At 47.5% G+C, this 22,709-nt stretch overlaps 1 protein-coding gene across 1 annotated transcript in view; it reads right to left on the minus strand.

Moving 5' to 3' along the window:
- The window catches only part of GABBR2 (gamma-aminobutyric acid type B receptor subunit 2), a 426,862-nt gene that overhangs the window by 324,248 nt on the left and 79,905 nt on the right, over positions 1 to 22,709 (minus strand). The window lies entirely within an intron of this gene.

Below are 22,709 nucleotides of genomic sequence, written 5' to 3' on the forward strand. Positions count from 1 at the left end.
TGTAAAAAATTCACATAATAAATCATGTTGTGATGTAAAAAAAAAAAAGGCACAAACAACATGCATCAGTGGAGAATCTCTGCAACTAACACAGAAAGCTTTCCGACAAAACCATGGTTCCATCTCTCACAGACTGGCATCCCAGACAGTCTGAATTCTGTCCCCACAGCCTGCCAAGGGCTCCAGAGCCTGCTGCCCAGACTCAGCTCCAGTCCCCCCCCCAACCCCGTCACCCACCTCAGGTGCCCCACATCACAGTCATCTTGCAGCTGGCATTTCTCAAGCAGAATGTATCTGTTCCCACTTCTGTGCCTTTGCTCCTCACCTCCCCTCAGTTTCTGGCACCCTGAATGCCCTTTCCCTTCCATCTATGAAACCCAAAGCCTGCTCACATTTCAAATGAACGTGGGGGAGGAATGGGAATGGTTTCCTGACATTTCATTGGGTGATTTTTCCACATAACAGAGCACCTAACCACTCCTAGCTAGAATCCATCAGCGTGGCCTGAGCCCTAAGCCCTAATCCCTAAGAAAGGAGTAGCAAGGCTGGTTGAAGGGCAGGGCTCCGAGGTGGGTTTTTGGCAATGAGCAGGGCGTGGTTCAGGGGAGATGGTGCTGAGAGCCTCCTGCTTTCGGCCCCCTCAGAAGAATGGGGCTGCTGGGAGTGGCCTGGGGCAGAGCTGGGCTCCAGGCTCCTGGGTACCAGTAGCAGTGCCCTTATGTCCTCAAAGTCACTGTGATGCCCCCTCTCCTACCCTACTCAGTCTGTGCAAATACCGAGGGCTCCAAACCCAGCCTCAGGGCCAAGGAGACTGGGCAGCGGGGCTAGTGGTTCTGAAGAGGGCTTGCCATCACAGCACCGGGAGGCTGTTTGCACAAGCCAAAAGCGCAGAGAGGCCATGGGCAAGGACAGAAACCCAGACACGGAGGCTGTCCTTGGCAATGAAGGGGACATAGAAGCATGTGGATGTCAGGGGCTGTGGCTCACCATGCCCCAAACCAAACTCCTGTCCTCCTTGTACCCTGCTCCCAGATGCCTCATGTCAGTGCACAGCACCCATCCTCCATCCACCCGGCCTAGGGAGGCAGTGCAGCCTGCCAAGGGCTCCAGAACCTGCTGCCCAGACTCAACTCCCAGCTGGTGGCTTCCTGGTGGTGTGACAGTGGGCCCATTTAACCTCTCTGAGCCTCAGTTTCCTGCCTATAAAGAGAGGACGACAATAGTGCCTACCTCATGAGGTTTAAAATGAGTGAAGCCATCTGGAGCAGTCAGGACACAGAGCCTGGCCCACAGCCTGAACCGTGTAAGGGCTCACGTCTATAGTCAGGTCCTCAGCACTGTCCTGGCTAAACGGCAGCCTGCAAAAATAGGCATCCATGCCCTAACTCCTGGAACTGTGAATGCTGCCTTATATGGGAAAAGAGGGAATATTACCTTACATGGCAAAAAATGTGATTTAGTGAAGGCTTCGGAGAGGAGGAGCTTACCCTGTAATATCCAGGTAGGCTATAGATCTCATGAGTGAGGCAGAAAAAGACTAGACAGACAGAGGAGAGGAGACGACGTGGCCAGGGAGGCAGAGACTGGGGCCATGCAGACACGAGCCAGGGAATGCCAACAGTCACCAAAAGCTGGGAGAGGCGCAGAAAAACTGATGCTCCCCCAGGGCCTTCAGAGAGAGCCTTGCCCTGCCAAGACCTTCATTTCAGACTTCTGGCCTCCAGGACGGTGAGAGGGAAAACGTGTGCCGTTTTCAGCCCCCCTGTTTGTGGCTATTTGTTCTGGCAGCCACAGGAAGCAAATCCAAGGTGCCTCCTTAATCCCAGTCACTCGGGAGGCTGAGGCGGGAGAACTGCTTGAGCCGGAGGGGCAAAGACTGCAGTGAGCAGAGATCACACCATTGCACTCCAGGCCTGGGGGACAGAGCAAGACTCCATCTCAGAACAAACGAACAAACAAGTGTCTCCTTGGCATCACTCTCTCCCACCTTCCACTGCTTTCTCAAGTCTTCTGTCCAGGGAGGCCATTTCTCCCCACTGCCTCCAGCACCACCATCCTGTCCTCTCCCAACCAGCTACTTCCACCTGGCAATGGGCTCCTCGGTCCCCAACACCGGCCAGAGATAAAGACTCTGGGAAAAGATCAGTGCTGCCCACTGCCCTTGCCTCCCGCCCTGGAAGGCTCTGCGTGGCATGGCTGCTGCCACTTCCTCTACCTACCTTGTCCCTTGCTCACCCTGGTGCCTCAGGCCTCAGTCACAGTCCCTTGTAGTTGCCATGTTTCCTTCAGCCATGGAGCCACCACACTTACTGTCACCCCATCCCATCCCTGCCCTACCTATTTCCTACATGAGCTTTCCCAGCATGAAAACTGCTATGGATTCCCTCATCACATCCCAAGTGCACCTGAGGCAAGCAAGCAAGCGAGAAAGAAAGGAAGGAAGAAAGGAAGGAGAGAAGAGGAGAGGAGCGGAGAGGGGAGGGGAGGGGAGGAGAGGGGAGGAGAGGAGGGAGAGGAGGGAAGGGGAGAGGAGCGGAGGGGAGGAGAGAAGACGGAAGGAAGGAAGGAAGGAAGGAAGAAAGGAGAGAAGAGGAGAGGAGCGGAGAGGGGAGGGGAGGGGAGGAGAGGAGAAGACGGAAGGAAGGAAGGAAGGAGGGAAGGAAGGAAGGAAGGAAGGAAGGAACGACAAGAAAAAAAAAAGAAAAGAAAAGAAAAGAAAAGGCAATGGGAAGATTCATATATCCCAGGCACAGCTAACAGGACAAGGTAAGTAAACCGAAGCCACAGGCTACCTGCTGACCCACAACCGTGCAGGCCAAGGCACAATGAGCTAGCAAGAAAGAGATTTTTCTCTCTTGAGAGTCTGGATTTGGAAATGTTAAGAAAATGAGAAAGTGCTCTTCAGAGTACACACCACTTTCTTAGGAAAGCCTCCCCAGTTCTGGGTAGGTTCCCCAGCCACACACGCTCCCACCACCATGTGCCTTGGCCTCGTGGCTGTGGTCACGAATGTAGACCCCACATTCCATGGCAGCCTTGCTCAGCACTGCACCCCTGGTGTACCCATGGAGTGAATGAACGGATGGCAAGTGACCGAAGAGCCATGTGAATCCATCTCTCAATGTAGCTGGAGGCTACACCAGGAGAATGACTCATTCCAGAATGAAGGAGGTGGAGAACAGGCCTGCTAAGTTTCTGGTTGGTCTATCCAAACCCATCTTCGAGGCTCTATCTCGGCCCTGCCCAGGAAGAGAGAAGGGACCACCTGCAGAGTATCCCCAGAGTCAGCCAGTCTGGAGAGAGGATGGCCAATTATATCGCACGAGTTTTGGCTGCAGAGCCTGCAGCTATTCAGCCAGGAGAAGGGCCCCCTCAGGTCCAGCGTGGCCTGCGCTGCTCTGATGGGCTCTCAGAAGCAGAGAGCACAGATGCAGTCTGTTTGGTTCCAGAGGAAAGGACCAGAGCTAGGATATGGGGGTTGGGGTAGAAAGCTACAGGGAGGCAGGCACCAGCTGGAGAATAATGACACTCTTTTCAAAGCCTGGGCTGTGCTTGGATGGGATGGAAAGGTGGCCAGTCAGCCAGCCCTGGAGCTGTCCAGGTGTTAGATGCCCACCTGTGGGACAGGTTCTGGAGGGATTCAAGCACCAGAGGGCCCCTGCTAACCCAGAGAGTCTGCGCTTTTGTTCTCACAGTTATGTACATTCTAATATGGCTGTCACAGCCTCGTCTGTTTCCCAGAGAATGTGACAAGCACTGTTTTATGAAGAAAGTAAACAAAAGAATCCCAGCCAGGGTGGTATCACAAATTAAATTCCCATTTTGAGGTCTCCTCCTCCTTGCTGTAGCAAACACAACAATATAAGCTGAAGTACAAAAATAGAAAATGTAACAACATAGCATTAAAATAGAAAATTTAAAGACATAGCATTACTCAAAAATAAAATTCTCAGGGGGAAAAAACCCACAACATGGTAAGCTGAGATGAGGCTGCAGGCCTGATGGGCTGTGGGAGCAAGAGACAGAGGTGCCTGGCACTGGGAATTCTCTGAGGTAACAGAGACTCATAGCACCCCCAGTAAAGGTGGGGGCCAGAGCCACAATCAATGCAAAAGCGGACTAGAGTCAAGCTCACTGTTTGAAGCAAAGGGCTGGAGCAGAGCAGGTAGAGAATGTCTTCCTCTGCTCTAGCGGAAATCTGGGACTAAGTTCTACCAACTGCTACCTGCTGTCTCAGCCCACTGGAAGTCGCATGCTCTGGATGGGAGGACAAGGTGGAAAACAGTGACAGATGGGAGGCAAACATGGCCCTAGTTATTCACCCCTTCCTACGCCCATGCCCACTGGAATGACTTCAAAGCTCCTCCCACCAAAACGTGGAGTTGGCATGCATGACCAGCTCACGCCTGTAATTCCAACAACACCTTGGGAGGCTGAGGTGGGAAGATCGCTTGAAGCCATGAGTTCAAGACCGGCCTGGGCAACATAATGAGACCCAATCTTTGCAAACATTTTTAAAAATTAGCCAGGCATGGTGGTACACACCTGTAGTCCCAGCTAATCAGGAGGCTGAGGCACAAGAATCGCTTGAGCCCAGTAGATTGAGGTTACAGCGAGCCATGATTGCACCACTGCAATCCAGACTGGGTGACAGAGCAAGACCCTGTCTCAGGGGAATAAAAAGTGGGGAGGCGGGCGCAGTGGCTCATGCCTGTAATCCCAGCACATTGGGAGGCCAAGGCAAGCGGTTCACCTGTGGTCAAGAGTTCAAGACCAGCCTGGCCAACATGGCGAAACCCCATCTCTACTAAAAATAAAAAATTAGCCAGGTGTGGTGGCACACGCCTGTAATCCCAGCTACTCAGGAGGCTGAGGCAGGAGAATCACTTGAACCCAGGAGGCGGAGGTTGCAGTGAGCCAATATCACACTATTGCACTCCAGCCTGAGCAACAAAGAACCAAACTCCATCTAAAAAAAAAAAAAAAAAAAAAAAGGATAGAGTCTACTTTTTTACCTCTTGAATCTGGGCTGGCCTTGTGACTTAATGAGGCCAAAAGAATATGATAAAAGCAAGAGGAAGCCTGTTCCAGCCATAGGCCTCAAGAGTTACCGGAAAAAGTCAGTTTCTAAGGAGTCAATAACTGGATGGACAGCAGACACCTCTTCAGCAACAAGAGACCCAAAAGACAAATTCTGAAGGGAAAGAGCTGCATGCCTGGAATTCTGAATTCTGCTACAGCAGTACTCAAAAGCGAGAGGAACATAGAGACATTTTAAGACACCCAAATATTAAGAACGTTTACCATCCTTAGCACTCACCACATCCTTATCACAACTTGAGAATGAACTCAGCCAGAAGAAAAGGGAACAGGGTGCAAAACACAGTGGTGAGCAAAAGCATCAGGGAACCGTGTTGGGCAAGTGAATGAGCTGCTAACTACAACACAAACGTAGCAATTCACACTTTTGGAACCAAAATTCTAGGAAGCAATGATAGAACAGGTATTAGTGGTTTGTGAGGCATGGTTACAATTCTCATCCAATTATTTAAAATGTATGCTAAAATGTTAAGGGTATAACCACATCAGCAGAGGAAAAAAGGGGAGTGGCAGAAGGAACACCCAAAATAAGAGGGTAGAAATAGATCATTAATCACAATAAATACAAACCAATTAAAACTACCTATTAAAAGACAAACTAGGCCAGGCACGGTGGCTCACGTCTGTAATCCCAGCACATCGGGAGGCCAAGGACGGGCGGATCACCTGACATCAGAATTTCGAGACTGCCTGGCCAACACGGTGAAACCCCACCTCTACTAATAATACAAAAATCAGCTGGGCGTGGTGGCGCACACCTGTAATCTCAGCTACTCGGGAAGCTGAGGCAAGAGAATTGCTTGAACATGGGAGGCGGAGGTTGCAGTGAGCAGAGATCATGCCACTGCACTCCAGCCTGGGCAACAGAGTGAAACCGTATCTCAATCAATCAATCAATCAATCAATCAAATAAAATAAATAAAGTAACACAAAATGGGCTATAGAATGTTATATATAGTATGATGTTTATATAGAGCTTAAAAATACTATAGGTTGTTTATGGACATGTACATCTGCAGTAAAATATAACAATAGAGATGGGAAAGCTACAGCGAGCTTCTAGATAGCTGTTGTTTCCACGGAGGGAAGAAGCGGGGAAATGGGAGTGGAGAAGGGTAACTGCATTTGCGATGTCTTTGTTTGTATAAAATGAGATCTGGAGGGAGAATATTAACATTTTTCATGAGTTGTAGGTATGACTACATAGTGGCTATATTGGGGTTTTTTTCTCCAGTATGTAGGAAACACAGTCATCCCTCAGTACCTGGTTCCAGGACCCTCCTTAGATACCAATCCTGAGGCTGCTCAAGTCCCTGATAAAAAATGAGGTGGTGTTTGCATATAACCTATGCACATCCTCCCGTATACTTTAAATCTTCTCCAGATTACTTAATGCAATATAAATGCTACGTAAAAAGTTGCCATACTGTATGGTTTTTTACATTTGTGTTATTTTTATTGTTGTAATGTTATTTTTTAGTTTTTAATTTTTTCTATCTGCGTTTTGTTGAATCCACAGATGTGGAACCCATGGATGTGGAGAGCCAACTGTATTTTGTGATACATTTTAAAGTTGGAAGGAAGAGTGAAAGAAGTAAGGAAGGTGAAAAGGGAGGGAGGGAGGGAGGATTAACCACACTTTTTATTTTCTGTATTCTGAGGCTTTGACATCTAGGGTCCTTGCTGACCCTGGAGGAACTGCCTTTAGCCAACTCCTAGAGAGAGTAAACAACTCACCCATGCTGGTGAGACTTTCATATGCAAACCAAGCAATCCAGAACCCGAACCTAGCCACCTCATTTATCAGGCCACTCTTACTCTGGGCCACCAGCCACCTGCCCTAATCACCCCAGGGCCAGGTACCCGACAACCAGAAGCAGTCATGCCCAGAGCCCACTGAATTATTCAAGCTGCAGAGCCTAACCCTAGCCCTGCTTACCCTGCCTCTCCCATGCCTTTTGTGGAAGCCACAGTGAAGGTTTATGCCCACAGGCTCCTGCCTCCCTCCCTCTGACCCTGGTGCTTCCCTGGGTGACCTTGCCTGCGGGGTCATTCTTCCTGCTTCCAGGGGTCTGTGTGTAAAAACTTCCTCCTTCATGCCAGGCGTTTCTGTGTCTGTCTTACTACACCTGATTAAAACAAACCAAGGCATCCTCAAAACAGGGAGGGGAGGGAAGAGGAAGAGGGAAGGAGGAAGGAAGAGAGGGAGGGAGGAAGGGAGAAAGGGAAGGAGGAGGGAGGGAGGAAGACAGACATACATGAAGATCAACCCTATAGAACTTGACCACGAATGAAGACTGTAAACTCAATTCATTCAGGAACTGGCTCTTTTTAACACCGGTCTTAGTGATGCTATTGTCCAGAAACAGACTTTCGGGGTCAATTAGCCTTCCCTCTGCCTGTTGTTCTCTCAACCTGGAACAGCTTCTGTGTCCTGCAGCCTTTTCAGTCAAAATTCTTCACCTCCCTGCATTCAGCTGATACACCATTCTGATGGATCCTTCCATGAGAATAAATGCCCCCACCCAGGAACAACCCCAGGTCAGCCTTGGGCTGGCTGGCCACCTCTGCCTCTTGCACTTGATGGGTTCCTGAGGCAGGAATGCTGCCGAACTCACCCTGAATCAGCAGCCCCCAGCAGGACTCGGGACACACCAGAGCGCACCGTCAATGCAGATGGTCTGGATGGCCCAGCTGTAGACCCCAGAGGCATAGTCCTCCTGGTGTGAGATTTACTGAGGAAATGAGCAAGGACCACAATCCCATCTCAGCACAGTAACAGGTAACAGCGGACCGGTAAAAAGGCATCAGCTGTTCCACGGAGGTAGAGTTCTACATAATAAAGTGTATATCATTAAGTGCTCCTATGTAAGTCGTGTTTATAAGACTAATTTTTAAAATGCAATTCAGACTTGGCTGCAGGTTTTAGACATGCCCTTATTGTTCAAAATTATTTATCCCACCCCCACCCCCAGGACGTTTTGAAATAGCTAAGGTAACATGTGCTTGTGGAAGAGTCCAACAATACAGTCATGGATAAAGTGGGAGGTGCCAAACTGCTCCCGCTTCCCTTGCCGCCAATCTCACCCTCCAGGAATAATCAGTGTCGACTCCCTGCTCTCCTAAACAAACGGGGCTGTACACAGCCCAGACCTTTCTTTCAGGCCACCCCGTGTGTGCCCGGAACTGTGCTGGGCCTCTTGAGACATATTTGATTGCACCCTCTAAACAGCTCTGTGTGGGAGAGAGGGTCATTGCTCCCAGAACAAAAGCCACAGTCTGGAATGTGACTCCGGAGCCCGACTGCCTGCCTCTCAATGCCGGGTCTGTCATCTGTGAACCAGGTGAGTTTGCACCTGTGTGTGCTTCAACTGCTTAGTGCTAATAACTAGGGCCTCCTTCACAGTAAATTGTGAGAATTAAATTCACACATGTAAAGAACTAAGAACAGTGTCTGACACACAGAAACCCGATAAATTACTATTTCCGTCTTATAGATAAGGAAACTCAGATTCAGAGAGGTTAAGCTTACCAAGTCCCACTGATGGTTATGACGTTGAAGCCATGGACCTGCCAGGAACACATGTGGCTCCCGGGGAAGGTACAGGGCATTGGGTGTTACACTGTCCTCCATCCTAATTTCCCAACATACTTCTCAAATCCTCGGGGTTTTTGTTTGACATTTCTCCCCTCTCATTCTCCAGGTCGGGCAGTAAGCTGCCATTTCCTGCTGCTGGCTATCAACCCTACATTAGCAGTCTCCATCAACCCTACACCCGTTCCTAATCGGCTGTCTTGCTGTAGACTGGAACCCAAAGATAACACAACTGGTGAGAAAAGTACACAACGCAAGTACAGCTAGGAGCTGAGAGAAGCCTGAAGTAGAGCTCCCAGACAGAAACGGAATGAGCCTTAAGAAAAGTGGGCCGGGCACGGTGGTGGCTCACACCTGTACTCCCAGCACTTTGGGAGGCCAATGTGGGCAGATCATCTGAGGTCAGGAGTTCAAGACCAGTCTGGCCAATATGGTGAAACTCCTTTTCTACTAAAAATGCAAAAATTAGCTGGGCATGGTGGCACATGCCTGTAATCCCTGCTACTCAGGAGGCTGAGGCAGGAGAATTGCTTGAACCCAGGAGGTGGAGGTTGCAGTAAGCCAAGATCGCCTCACTGCACTCCAGCCTGAGCGACAGTGAGACTCCATCTCAAAAAAAAAAAGAAGAGAAAAGAAAAGTCTTCTACTTCAGCAGTTTAGAGACCTGCAGAGTCAGCTGGGTTCTGGATAGATAAAGTGGCTGGATCTGTGTTCTCTGGATTAAGTGAGGTAATTGATGTATGAATATATTTTCCACATTTTAAAACTAAAGTTTCCAATTTAGGCATGTTAATTTCTCTGCCCTCAAAATGCAGAACTGTGCATTGCAATCCCTTGGACTGTGTATTTCACTTTAAATATCTGCATTCCCGGCTTCCCCAGGTACTGCACGTCAGTTCTAAGCACTCTCTCCATTCACATTCTGATGGCGTAAATGAGACCTAGAATTTTCCTAGGTGCCTGCCACGTTGCATTTAAATAACTTCCCAACCCACCACGATAAATTCTCTTTATGATAGATGATCGCAAGTTTCTGTCAGATGTGTGTGTGAATGAATGCTAAACTAAGCCGTAAACCAAACATGCACCGGGTGCCAGCTCTGGATTGGGCGCTGAGGGCACCAAGGAGAGCCAGACCCAGCTGCTCCCAGAAGGAGGTGAGGATCTGGAGAGTGTGGGAAATGGGGCCCAGAGAAAGGAAAGGCAGTGTGAGAAGTTAAGTGAGAGAATCCTAAAAGGAGATGAGGGTACTAGAGAAGGGATACAAATGCAGCCTGGGAGAGTGGGGACACTGAATGACTGGGAGCCTCGAGGGCCTCTAGGGTTTCCGATTTTATTTTCATCGTCACATTTTTGTTCTTGTTGGAATCATAATGAAAGCATATACATTAGAGACATTGCTGTGGACTGCACAAAAATACCAGGATTCAGCAGAAGGAATGACAAGGGAGATGGAACCTTCTGCCCAGTCAGAGAACTTGGGACCCTGCAGGGATTTCTTTTTATTTATTTATTTATTTATTTTTTCTTTATTTTTTATTTTTTATTGCATTTTAAGTTTTGGGGTACATGTGATGAACATGCAAGATTGTTGCGTAGGCACACACATGGCAGTGTGGTTTGCTGTCTTCCGTCCCCTCACCTGTATCTGTCATTTCTCCCCATGCTATCTCTTCCCACCTCCCCACCCCCCGCCCCTCCCCCATTTCCCCCCAACGGACCCCAGTGTGTAGTGCTCCCCTCCCTGTGTCCATGTGTTCTCATTGTTCAACACCCGCCTATGAGTGAGAATATACGGTGTTTGATTTTCTGCTCTTGTGTCAGTTTGCTGAGAATGATGGTTTCCAGGTTCATCCATGTCCCTACAAAGGACGTGAACTCATCGTTTTCTTTGACCTTGATTCTCTGATTAGATCCTCTCAAGTCACGATCCTGGGAATCCTAACCTCTCCTCTAGCGAATACAGGAGACCCAGGCTGTTTGTTGGCACACACACACACACACAAGCTTCAGGAAACCCCACAGGAAAGTCACAGCAGGGACAGCCTCACTGTGGAGTCAGAACAAGGCCATGGGCAGTGATGGAAGAGGCATGGCCAGAGTGGACATACAGGCAGACAGAGCTGCACCCGTGATGCCCCGCTACCTGCAGGCTGTGTAACCTGGAGCAAGTCCCCTTACCAGTGTGAGACTCCACTTCCTCACCTATTAAAATGGGATGACATCCATCCAATTGGGTTATCTGTGAGGACTAAAAAATAGGTACAGAAAACGCTTAGCCCAGTGCTTCATCTATAAAAGTGCTCAGAAAAAGAGTAGCTGTGGTTCTTACTCTTGCCATCATCAAGAAACATGATTTTCCCACATCAGAGGCCTGTGTCCCCATGGCTGGTGGGCTCGGGGCTAACCAATCCTGCATCTCCAGTTTCTGGTCTCAGACTTCATGGAGGGCATCCACCTTTATTCCAGAAGATCCCTCTAAATGGCTTAATCATAGGAGCCCTCGGAAGGGAAGCCACTCTTGGCATAATTACTAGTCTTGTGCCCTTTTTGTAATCTTGACTTTGTGGGGATTGTCTGATCACAATAGTTGGGGGTTTGTGCACAGTATTTAATTAGGCTGATGAAAGCACGTTAGGAGGAAACAATAGTATCTCTAATTTAATGACGTGTTCTGCATCTTACCCTGAAACGATGTCAAAAGATGCTTCCATGCAAAGGAAAAAAAATGTCTGCTGCATCTTTCTCTCTCCCTCTCTCTGACTCTTTGTCTCTTTCTCTGTTTCTCTCTGTCTATTTCTCTCTCTGTCTCTATCTCTGTCCCTGCACGTGCTTCTCTGTCTTGCTTTCTGTTTCTGTCTCCCTCTCTGACTCTGTGAGTGCTTCTCTGCGTGTCTCTCCGTCTCTGTCACTCCTCTCTCTCTAGTTGCCATCTGCTTAACAAGGTTCCACCTCCCCAGCAGCCCTGGGGAACCAGCCTTTGCTAAGTGTTCCTCACTCTTTGATGCAATCCTGACAGAAAGACTTCAGAAGAGACAGGCCCAGAGGAGAAAGTAAGGCACAGTGTGACTTTCTGAGGCTTCTGGTCCCAACTCTGTGACCTCAGCAAGTCACTCCCCTTCTTGCCAATGATCTCTTCTATCAAGTGACAGCTTTAGTTTAAGCCTAGACTGACTTTTCTTTTAAAAAATATTTATTAAAAAAAGAAAAAAGAGAAAAGATTCCTAAGAACGTAAGTTGGTGAGGAAAAGTGAAGTATTTTAAGATCCTTATACTACCTGTAACAAGTATCAATATATTGAGTCAGTTTAAAATTTTAGAAATTCTGTATGTTTCCATTGTGAGGGTAAATATTAAAAGAATAGAAACAGTATAACTTCCTAGCAAAAGGAAAACAGGAATAATAAAAATAGACAAAGCCAAAAGAAGGCAATAAAAGAAAGAAACCTGTAAGAAGCAAGGTAAACAGAAGCACAAAATAAAATTTTAATCTCCCCTCAGGCCCCAGAAAAAAAGATTTATTAGGCCTTGTGCCCGTGGAACCAAGATTTGAGGGATATTTATTAAAATCAAACACAGTTTAAGAAGGGATAATTAAACATAATAAAAACAAGATCATTAAGTATAGCCCAGAAAGAGAAATTTGCAGGTAACAGGATGATCTCAGAGGTCTTGTCTAGCTCTAAAATTCTATTATTTTAATTCTGGGCTGTAAAATGCCAACATTTACCCAAGTCAATAAACATCAAGAGACTGATATTTCATCGGAATCCAAGTCTGATTTTTCAATATTGATTTTTGTGAAGTCAATTTTGGTTTAAAGCGCCTTTTTAAATTGGTGCTCCTGTGGTGTCAAATGTCAACATTTATTTTTCCAGAACTCTCCTTCCTGTGGGGACTCTGGTCAGCGAATAAAGCTTTTGATACTTGGAGTTTCTTGTTTTTCTCGCTTCTGATCGAGGGCCCTGATTAATAGTGTATGGTGTTTTTCATGGAGCCTTTCGGGTTTCCATTGAGATATAAAAAGTAATTTCTGTATGCACCTCCATCATGAAAAGCCAGGTGAGGAAGGGTCGCAGTGTGAGTGAGAAAGGAGGGTTCATTTGCGGTCTAACTGAAAGCTTCCCAAGCTTCATGCATGCCTGCATATGAACCCTAGCTCACCACTCACCTGCTGTGTGACCTTGTGCAGGTCACCTACCCTCTCTGTGCTCTGTTGGGTCATTTGCAAAATGGACGTAACATCTATCTGACAGACAGCCTGTGAGAAACCAGTGAGACAGTACATGTGGATGCCTGGCCTAGAGCCTGCCCACAGGAGGCTGTCAGCAAATGCCAATTCTCCCAAACCCCTTGATTCATTTTCTCTCTACTGCTACATCTGTAGAAAAGCTAAAGGATAGTACAATTAATACTCATATACCTGTTATCTTTTCACCTGTCACTATTACTTTATTTTTTTTCTCTCTCTCTCTTAGAATATTTTAAAATGTTATTCTAAAATGTATTTTAAAATTATTCTAAACACGTATTTACGGGTTGTTTTAAATCCTACATTAAAAAAAAAAATCACACTTGACATTTGGTTATCAATGACTCTTTGCCAACCCACCCTTGATTTTTAAATGGTATTCCTCCAGAGAAAGCAGGGCACAAAAGAATAGCTGATAAGTTGGTAGCAGGAGAGGTAAGAAGGAACTCTGGGGATTAGGTTTTGGGTCTTCTCTGAGGTTTCAGATCTGGGTAGTCTTGAGCTCCATGCTCCCTTTCTGCAGATGTTTCCATCATCTGTAATCAATGGCTCGCATTGGCCCATCTCAGCACCCAGTGCCACTCCCATGGAGGGAGTTGAGGCTCAGAGGCTTTTGAAGTCACACAGAGCCCAGTTTGAATCCCACTTGGCTAGCTGTGTGCCCCTCAGCAAACTACCTTCCACCTCTGGGTCTCAGTTTCCTTATCTACAAAATGGGTGCACTAGTATTTGTGCCTACCTTATAAAGCCATCATGAGAATTAAACATGGGAAACACTAGGCCCAATGGCAGGCACAGTAATGGCTCAGTGGGGAAAAAAAAAAAAGCTATTATTGTTATTAATGTTGCAGGAATTATAGACTCTACAGTCAAAGCTCTTATCTGCGCAGCAATTACCCTTGGCTTATAAAGAGCCCTTCACAATTTATGAAGCACTTTCTCCATTATCTCCTGTTGAATGCATGGCAGTCCAGGGAAGTGGGTCATATGGGGACAATTATCTCCACCTTAGAGAGAGGCCTAGAGGCTCAGAGAGGTTGAACAGCTTAGCCGAGGTTATCCGGCTGGTTACAGAAGGAACCAGGGCTCACGGGGTGAAGGGGGGCGCCACTGCCATCCCACCCTCCAGTTCCAAGTTCTTTTTCTGCATCCACAGCATCGACATCATGTGTTCTCCATCCGTTCCTGCCCTGAGAACACACATCTTCTCTTATTTCAGTCTAGACAGACTTTGTGACTCTGCCTCTCAGGGCCCCTGTCCCCTGCCACGATGGAGGATGATTCCTCCAACTCGTGGGGCAGCTCATGTTCACAGAGCGCAAAACAGAAGAGCATGCTGTGAACTGCAAAGCATTCTGCAGACTGAAAGCAGCCACTGCTGCCCTCAGACTCTGCGGGCCTACTAAGGGCTCCTTCAGGAAAAACATGCTCCTTTACAAGGGGAGCCAAAGAATTAGCACAGAAAATTAAGGTCCCTTCTCCCAGGCCTCGTTTCTGAATCATAAACTACAAGAATCAAAGTCATTTTGAAAAATGGCTTTTTATTTGTCATGATTTTCATTTCCTCAAAGAGAAGGCATATTGTACCAGGCAAAAATCAATGCTTCCCTGTAATAATGTGCCTACAGATATCCAGTGCTGAAAGCCTCAAGCAGAAGGAATGGAAGTATATCTATACAACACATCAGTCACATCAAGAATATGAAAGTCAATTCTTTATGGGCTTGCATGACAAATGCACAGTTTTTCAATCAAAATACAAAATGACTGTAAGATTTTAAGACAAAACAAAAAGTGTCTTGCCACCAAAAAAAAGGTCTTCAGGCATCCCAACTAAAAATGCATTCTTTTAACGACCCAAATATTACAATTATCGGAGCATCCTCTACTTAAGAACCTCATCACTCTTCATCCCATCTGCAACTCACATATATTTTATTTATATTTTGTTGTTGTTTTGTTTTGTTTTGTTTTTTGAGACAAGGTCTTGCTCTATCACCCAGGATGGAGTGCAGTGGTGTGATCACAGCTCACTGCAGACTCAACCTCCCAGGTGAGACGGATCTTTCCAACTCAGCCTCCTGAGTAGCTGGGACTATAGGCGCGCACTGCTACACCTGGCTAATTTTTGTATTTTTTGTAGAGATGGGGCTTCACCATGTTGCCCAGTCTGGTCTCGAGCTCCTGGACTGAAGTGATCCTCCTGTCTCAGCCTCCCAAAGTGCTAATTCCCATGTTTTATAACTACCAAACCAGAACCCGCAGTCATAATAGAAAAGAAAGCAAGCAACAAATGTTTGTTCAGCTAGCTATGTGCTGCAGTCTAGGCAAGTTGCAAGAGTGATTAAGACCCTTACCTATCCTCAGGATTCTCAGCGTCAGACCGTATGTCAGACCACGGCACTCCTCAGCTCAGAACCTTCCCGTGGTGTCCTGTCTCACTTGGAGTCAAAGCCAAAGTCCTCACAGTGGCCCTCAGCCCCATGTGACCTGCCCTGGTGTGCTGCTCTTTGATATCACCTCTTTTGCTCTTCATGGTGGGGAGGCAGGTACTTGTGTTAATTTCCTATGCAGCTGAGACAAATCACTGCAAACTTAGTGGCTTCAATAACACAGAGAGAAACACGGAAGAGTCAGGGCAATGGAGATACCCTGTACAATTCTGTAATGGTGGCTACGTGTCATTACATATTTGTCCAAACCCACAGAACGTGCAACACTATGGACTCTGGGTGATGATGCTGTGTCAATGTCGGTTCATCGACTGTAACAAATGGACCACTCTGGTGGGGATGTTGATAATGGGGGAGGCTGCGCATGTGTGGGAAGCAGAGAGTGTGTGGGAAATCTCTCTACTTTCCTCCAATTTTTTGTTGTGAACATAAAACTGCTCTAAAAATTCACTTTTAAAATAAAGTCTTTAGGCCGGGGGCGGTGGTTCATGCCTGTAATCCCGGCACTTTGCGGAACCAAGGCAGTTGGATTGCTTGAGTGCAGGAGTTCAAGACCAGCCTGAGCAACATGGTAAAACCCTGTCTCTACAGAAAAATACAAAAATTAGCCAGGTGTGGTGGCACACGCCTGTAATCCCTGCAACTTGGGAGGCTGAGGTGGGAGGATCACTTGAGCCTGGGAGGCAGTGGTTGCAGTGAGCTGAGATTGTGCCACTGCACTCCACCCTGTGCAACAGAGCAAGACCCTGTCTCAAAATAAATAAATAACAGAATAAAATACAGTCTTAAAAAGAAACATGCAAAAACACATAACTGTCTTATAATAATTATGGAGGCCAGAATCCAAAATGGATGTCACTGGGCTAAAATTCAGGTGTCAGCAGGGCTGCCTTCCTTCTACAGGCAGTGACGGAGAACCCATTCTCTTGCCTTTCCACCTGCTAGAGGCCACCTGTAACCCTTGGCTCATGGCCCCTTCCTCCATTCTCAAAGCCGGCAGCGCAGCACCTTCCAGTCTCTCTTTGACCCATCTTCTGTCGGTACAGCTCCTTCTCTGCCTCTGACCCACCTGCCTCCTTTCTAAGACCCTTGCAGTTGCTTCAGGCCCACCTGGATAGCCCCGGATAGTCTCCCACCTCTAGATCCTTAACTTAATCCCACCTGCCCAGTCCCTTTTCCTACGTAGAAAGTAAGATACCTACAGGTTCTGTCACGAAGACAAGGACATCACTGGGGGCCGTTTTTCTGCCTACCACCGTCTTCCTCATGCTCACTTTTTAGATGGAGAAGCTGAGGCCCAGGGCAGCTCTGTAACTTCCCAGGTGTCACAGGGGGCATGTGGCTGAGCTGGGATTCCAAGGCACAGTTAAACTGCAGAGCCCAAGCCCTCAGCCTGCCCTGTGAGGTCACCTGGCAGGTGCAGAGATGGCTGAGCCTCTCCATTTGGCTGGGAGCAAAGGACGATGGGGCAATAGCCAAAGCTGGGGATGGCGAGGCAGGAGAGGGCAGTGGCAGTGGTCCCGGGCACTGGGGAGGGGCTGGACTCGGTCCTGAGGGGTGACCTCCCCTTGAACTCAGGTGGCATGCGCAGGACTGGCAAGCAGCAGCCAGGGCCAGTGCCTGCAAGTCTCCACACAAGGCTGCAGACCCAGCAGACACGGTGACCTCACTGCCTTGGCGGTTCCCGTGGACCTGCCTAGAGAACTTGCCCCGCACTGGGATGCTACTGCCTCACCCTCTTCCATGAGAGGTGGATATATTTCGGCCAGAACTGTGGGAGAGAAAAACTTCAATTATCCTAATTGTTCAAATACCGTCTTCTAGTAGAAAAGAAATGAGATGTTAAACAAAAGGTGGGCGGGTAGTTGTAACAAAGACAGAGAGACTTAGGGTGGGAGGCATGGTAAGGAGGAAGAGAGTCTCTTGGGAAGAGAGGAAGAGGAGGCAGCAAGGAGCCGCTGGCAGCAGCCAAGGAAGCAAGCTGCAGGTGGAGCAGACACCTTGACCTCGCGGCCTGCGGTGGTCTCTGTGGACCCACCTGGGAACTTGGCCTGCACAGAATGTGGAGGAAGCTGGGAGCCGCAGAACACAGGCTGGCCACTAGCAAATGCACTGAGAATCGGGGTGGGCCAGGTAGGAGCCCCAAACCAAGGGCAGACAGGGAGGCAGCTTGTACCTATTTACTGTGGGACCTTGAGCAAAGGCTTTTCTCTCTCTGGACCTCAGTTTCCCCATGTGTGTTGTTGAAGAGGAGGGATCAGCCTGTTGTTCCACAGGGCTTTCTGCAGGGCGGACCCTCTCCTTCATCACTGCCCTGGATTCATCACTGTTCCTACAACTGCCAGGAACACCTCCTCCTGGTCTCCAGAGGCTTTGCTGGCCACCTGCACCCAGGAAGCCCTGCCCAAGTCCAGCCACGCTACTGTCTGGGAACCTGGAACGGCTGGATGATATGTCAAGGCTGCAGCAGAGGGCCTCACAGAGGGAGCCACAACCTAGCCCACACTCCAGGTGCCACGCAGCATGCCCACCCAAAGGCACGCTTGTGCCACTTCCAGGCTGCTCTACCCCTGCCCTACCCCCACATTTACCTCCACTCACCTGCCCAGGGAAGGAAGCTCCTGGTCACTGATGCCTGGCTCAGGGCTCAGGACTGCCCGAGAGACGCCACCACCCACACTGCCTTTTTGTGAAAACTATTTCCTTTCCTCAGACCTGGCGTGGCCCAGGTCCCTGAGAGAAGGCACCCTGCTGCCCTGAGAGCTGAGTTAGGAGACTTTGGGCAGAGAATGAGGACTTGGGAAGAAACTGGCTCTGCCGCTTCCTCCCAGGGGGTCTTGGAAAAGATCCTGAGCCTATTCTCTGGGAGGGGCTCTGATACCCCCTTGGCCAGGCTGCTGGGAGTGTCAAATGAGACAACAGGGTGACTGTCCCCTACAAACTGGAAGGCTCTACACAGAGGCAGTGTGGTTAAGATCACTCTTCATCAAGGACTCAACCACAGCTATGATGTCAGAGGTTCCCCTCCGCCTTTGAGATAGACCTAAGATGAGTCAAATCCATATTCTCCTGGCCCTGTAGGCCAGTTACAGTCTGGAGGGAATGCATTCAGGCAACTCTCTCCTTCAATCCTCAGAGCACCTTGAAAAGCAGGGACTGGTTTATGCCCATTTCACAGATGAAGAAACTGAGGCTCAGAGACGTGAAGGGGCTTGCCACGGAGCACACAATATGTAGTGATCTGGATTCACAGCAAGTGTGCCTGCCTCTAAAACCTGATGTACCTTAAGCAGGGAACAGTTTAGACAGGGAAGCCAGGGCTCAGGAGTGTAGAGAGGCCTTGGGAGAACAGTAGAGGGGAGCAGTCTCTTACCAGGAGAAGGAGAAGGGGCACTGCAGGGGTGGGACCCACCTGGGCAGAGATTCAGAAGTGAACCTTGAAAACATCATGCTGAGTGAAAGAGGCTGTCACAAAGCACCATATATTGTATAATTCCACTTCTAGGAAATGCCCAGAACAGGTTCATCCAAAGGGACAGAAAGTAGATTGGCCTTTGCCAGGGGTTGGGTGGACTGGAGGAAAATGGGAGTGACTGCTAATGGCTCCAGGGTTTCTTTTTGGGGTGATTAAAATGTTCCTAAACAGACTGTGGTGACGGTTGCACAACTCTGTGAATATATCAAAAACACTTAGAGTACACATTTTAAATGGGTGAAGTGCGTGTTAGGTGAATTATATTAATATCTCAGAAAAGCTGTTTTTTTGGTAAGGTAAGAAAATGAGTTGGACCTCTTGTTTAACTAAAGGTGAAACCGTAGAGAGGAAGTGAAGAGCCTGGGTCCAAATCCTGGCCTACTTCTTGCTCTCTGTGTGATCTTGGGCAAGTCACTCAACTCCGTGCCTCCGTTTCTGTACAACAGGGATAGCAATACTTGTATAGGGTTATGAGGTTGGAGTTAGATTAGGTAAATGCCTGTACTTAAAAAACTTTGGCTCATGATAAGTTCTAGATGAGTGCTTGCTGTTATTTTTATTACCAGAAGAACACCAAGCATTTGCACGTTGTGTATGTAAAGTTGCATCCTGTGCTCTGCGACGCAGTGGCTTAAAATGCTTCCTCTTTGGAGGAAAGATTCATTCAGTCACTCAACAAGCACTAATTTCTGCCTGTGCCTTGAACTTCTCTTCCAGATGCTCCTGGGGGGGCTGAACCAGCAGAGAAGTTACAAGGAAGTGATTTCTAAGACACCATTGACATCATCCTGCTTTGGGAATAGTGAGAACACGAAACGGTGAAATGCCTGGGCTTGAAAGCGTCTTTCTTGAGTAAAGACTGCAAGGGGAACCCTGGACGCTTTTCAGATGCCTCCTGTGTTTCATGGTCTCTAAGATTTGCTTCCTAAACAAGATGAGGCAGCTGAGCCATGAGGGTGTGGGGCCAGCTTGAGGGAGGTCAGCTTCAGCCACTGGCTGGCTGATTTGGGGCAGTGACCCCCAATGTCAAATGTCCACATGACACTCAGAGCGCACCCCGACTCGGGGACTTTCTCCGTGAATAAGCCAGTGAGATTGGAGGCCAAGCAGGTGGCAAGCTGTGGCCTCCCCATCATCTTCCTCGGAGGCCAAATCCCTCCTGAGAAAGGATGCCTGGATCACCAGAAACTTGATGGGGGAGAATAGGGGCCATGCACCCAGGAAATAGGCTACGGCTTTAAGGGTGTAGGTGATGTGAATGAAATCAACAAGAGGGAGAGAGTTGAGACAAGCTATTCCCCAGCCTCTGGTTCTTTCTTCTGACTGATGCAGGAATCATTGAGACTACATTGCAGAGGGCTCTATAAGCTGTCCCTACTCGGGTCTGTTAGTGTCATTAGGAAAACCTGACCGACAGTGTAAGCAGTGGAAGACAGAAAGGCTAAGTAGTGCTCGCCCTGTCACACAGAAGTGTCCTGAGCACCCATCAGGGCATTTTGAAGGGAGTCTGTGTGCTGGCTGATCTGTGAAAACCCCATGGCCATTCTCGGTGTCTGTCCCCTAGCCTGAAGCTCAGTCGATGACAAAAGGCACAAACCTAATGAACTGGAAGGGACCCCAGAGGACATCTAGTCGAGCCCCTCTATTTTGCCAAGGAAAAAACTGATTTTACAGATGAGAAGTTAATTTGCCCAAGGTCATACAGCTATTCAGGGCAGAGCCTGGAGTCTTAAATTGGCATGTTCAGTTGGGCCTGAAGTTGGACATGGACAGCCGGCCTTTCTGCTGAAAAAATGTTTCAAGACTATATGTTCCAATTGTAACTAAATGGTTTTTAATCAGATAAGGACACCTCTCAAAAAGCACAGAAAATTTTAGAAAAATGCAGCTTTCCCTTAAGCACCATTACAAGTAACAATTGAAAAGTTACAAGATATAAGATACAACAATAACTTAGGCCAACAATAAACCATTTTAATTTTAGCCCATTTAACAGATGAGGAGGGTAAAGACCAGGGAGGCTTCAATAGGAACTAGAAGCTTGGGCTGACTTCCAACCCACTCCTTCAAACGCTTAAGGTTTCTGCAATGACCCCAGGTATCCTAAAGAAACATGTTATAAAGAAATATATAAATTTTAGAAGGTGGGGTAGCTAATTAGAAGCAGCTTACTGGCTACAAATGTCCCCTGAATTTCACTTTCTGAAGTGAGTGGCTTCTCTGGGCTTTTGCTGGGGTTTTATCAGCTCTGGGTACCATTTGGCTGCACAACACTTGAGCTTGCTGTGAAATTGCCCACTTTAGGTGGCAACACCTTTTTCTTTCTCTTTGATAGAAAAAGTACAACCACGGCTTTTTTCAAAGCTTTTCTATTAGCTACGCTGCCATACTTGACTTTCCCTTAGAGAAAACACTTTGCTCTCTGCTGTCTGTGTGATCCAAACTGCACCTGGAACTAGAACTTTCTCTCTCACCCCTCACACACTGCCCTGCCTCCAATAACCTCCTGCCAGCTCATTCTCGAGATGTTTTTCCCTAAGAGGAGGGCCAAGGGTTTGCTACATGACAGAGTGTGGATCCCCCTCCAGCCAGCTTCACTTACCCGAGGGTCACCAGCTCCCTCCTGTGAAGCTGAAAAGGCCGCGTGCACACATTCACATGTGTGCACTCACCCTACAGGGGCTGCAGCTCCCAGCCACTCAGTCCTTTCCCCAAAGTGTGTCCTTTACAGGCTCTTTTCAGAGAAGGGCTTGCCTTCTTGATCAATGTTAAACTTGTTACCAAATTGGAAATGAAGTCTCAGTCAGAACCAAAGGTGAAATCCTCAAGGCCTCGGATTCTAAGAAACCACTCTGGGTAAGGAAAGGGATCATTCCGATACACACCTGGTACAAAACACTAAAGTTAATCTAAAAAGAGACTGAAGAGTTGAGGTTTAATGAGCAAAGGAATTCATTTGTACTTGATATTGATGTATTTTTTGATATGCTCGAAATTGCCCCTTTATTTTCAAAGAAAAAAAAATACAGATTATTCAGGTTTATGCTACTATTTTAATAAAAAAGAAGAAGAATTTTCATAGAAAATGCCAGAAGTAATCATATGATAAGCCAAAAATGTCTGCTTCTTATTTATACTTAAGTTCATTCTAAGCATTCAGCCTAAGCAAGCACATTTGCTGCTGGGGCCTCCTTCAATTACAAGCCACTTTCTTTTCCTTAAGACTAGATGATAAAAACCAAGCCTGAAAGGAATAGCCATCCTTTCACTCCTGCATCGAATAGTATCAACATTCTCTGCCCACAATATTTGTAACTGGATCTAGCAGACACTGATGGTCTGCCACATAGCATTCAACTTCTTCTTACGTTTTAGATAGACTTGATTTTCATTTGGGGTCACCCTTCCCCCACTGCATGTATAAAAGCCATGCTGTATGGAATACTGGTGCCTTGGTCCAAACCAATTGGCTCACTCTTTTTTCTTGATTGTGATTGGTTTAGGTCTAACCCAATGAGAACATACAATTCCTGGAAGTATGTGCTTGGAAAATTTGGGACAATGAACTATGAAGCAAAGGTCACTGGAGATATTAAAGAGAGTTGCATTATGGCGATCCAGGTATTTTTGCCTTTCTGAGCCCATTCATCCATATTAAGATGAATATATTAATATTACATCAAAACATTTTCTCCAACCTACAAGGTTTTTTTTCTCTTCTTCTTACTTTAAAATAAATCAAAACATTTTTTGTGGGCTTCTAAAAGTATCCATGTGCCTCATGGATCAGTGAGCCCTATTATAGAATTGAGTTGCCTCTGAATCCCACCCTAC

The sequence above is a fragment of the Saimiri boliviensis genome, chromosome 2, assembly GCF_048565385.1.
Source record: "Saimiri boliviensis isolate mSaiBol1 chromosome 2, mSaiBol1.pri, whole genome shotgun sequence".
Classification (NCBI taxonomy): domain Eukaryota; kingdom Metazoa; phylum Chordata; class Mammalia; order Primates; family Cebidae; genus Saimiri; species Saimiri boliviensis.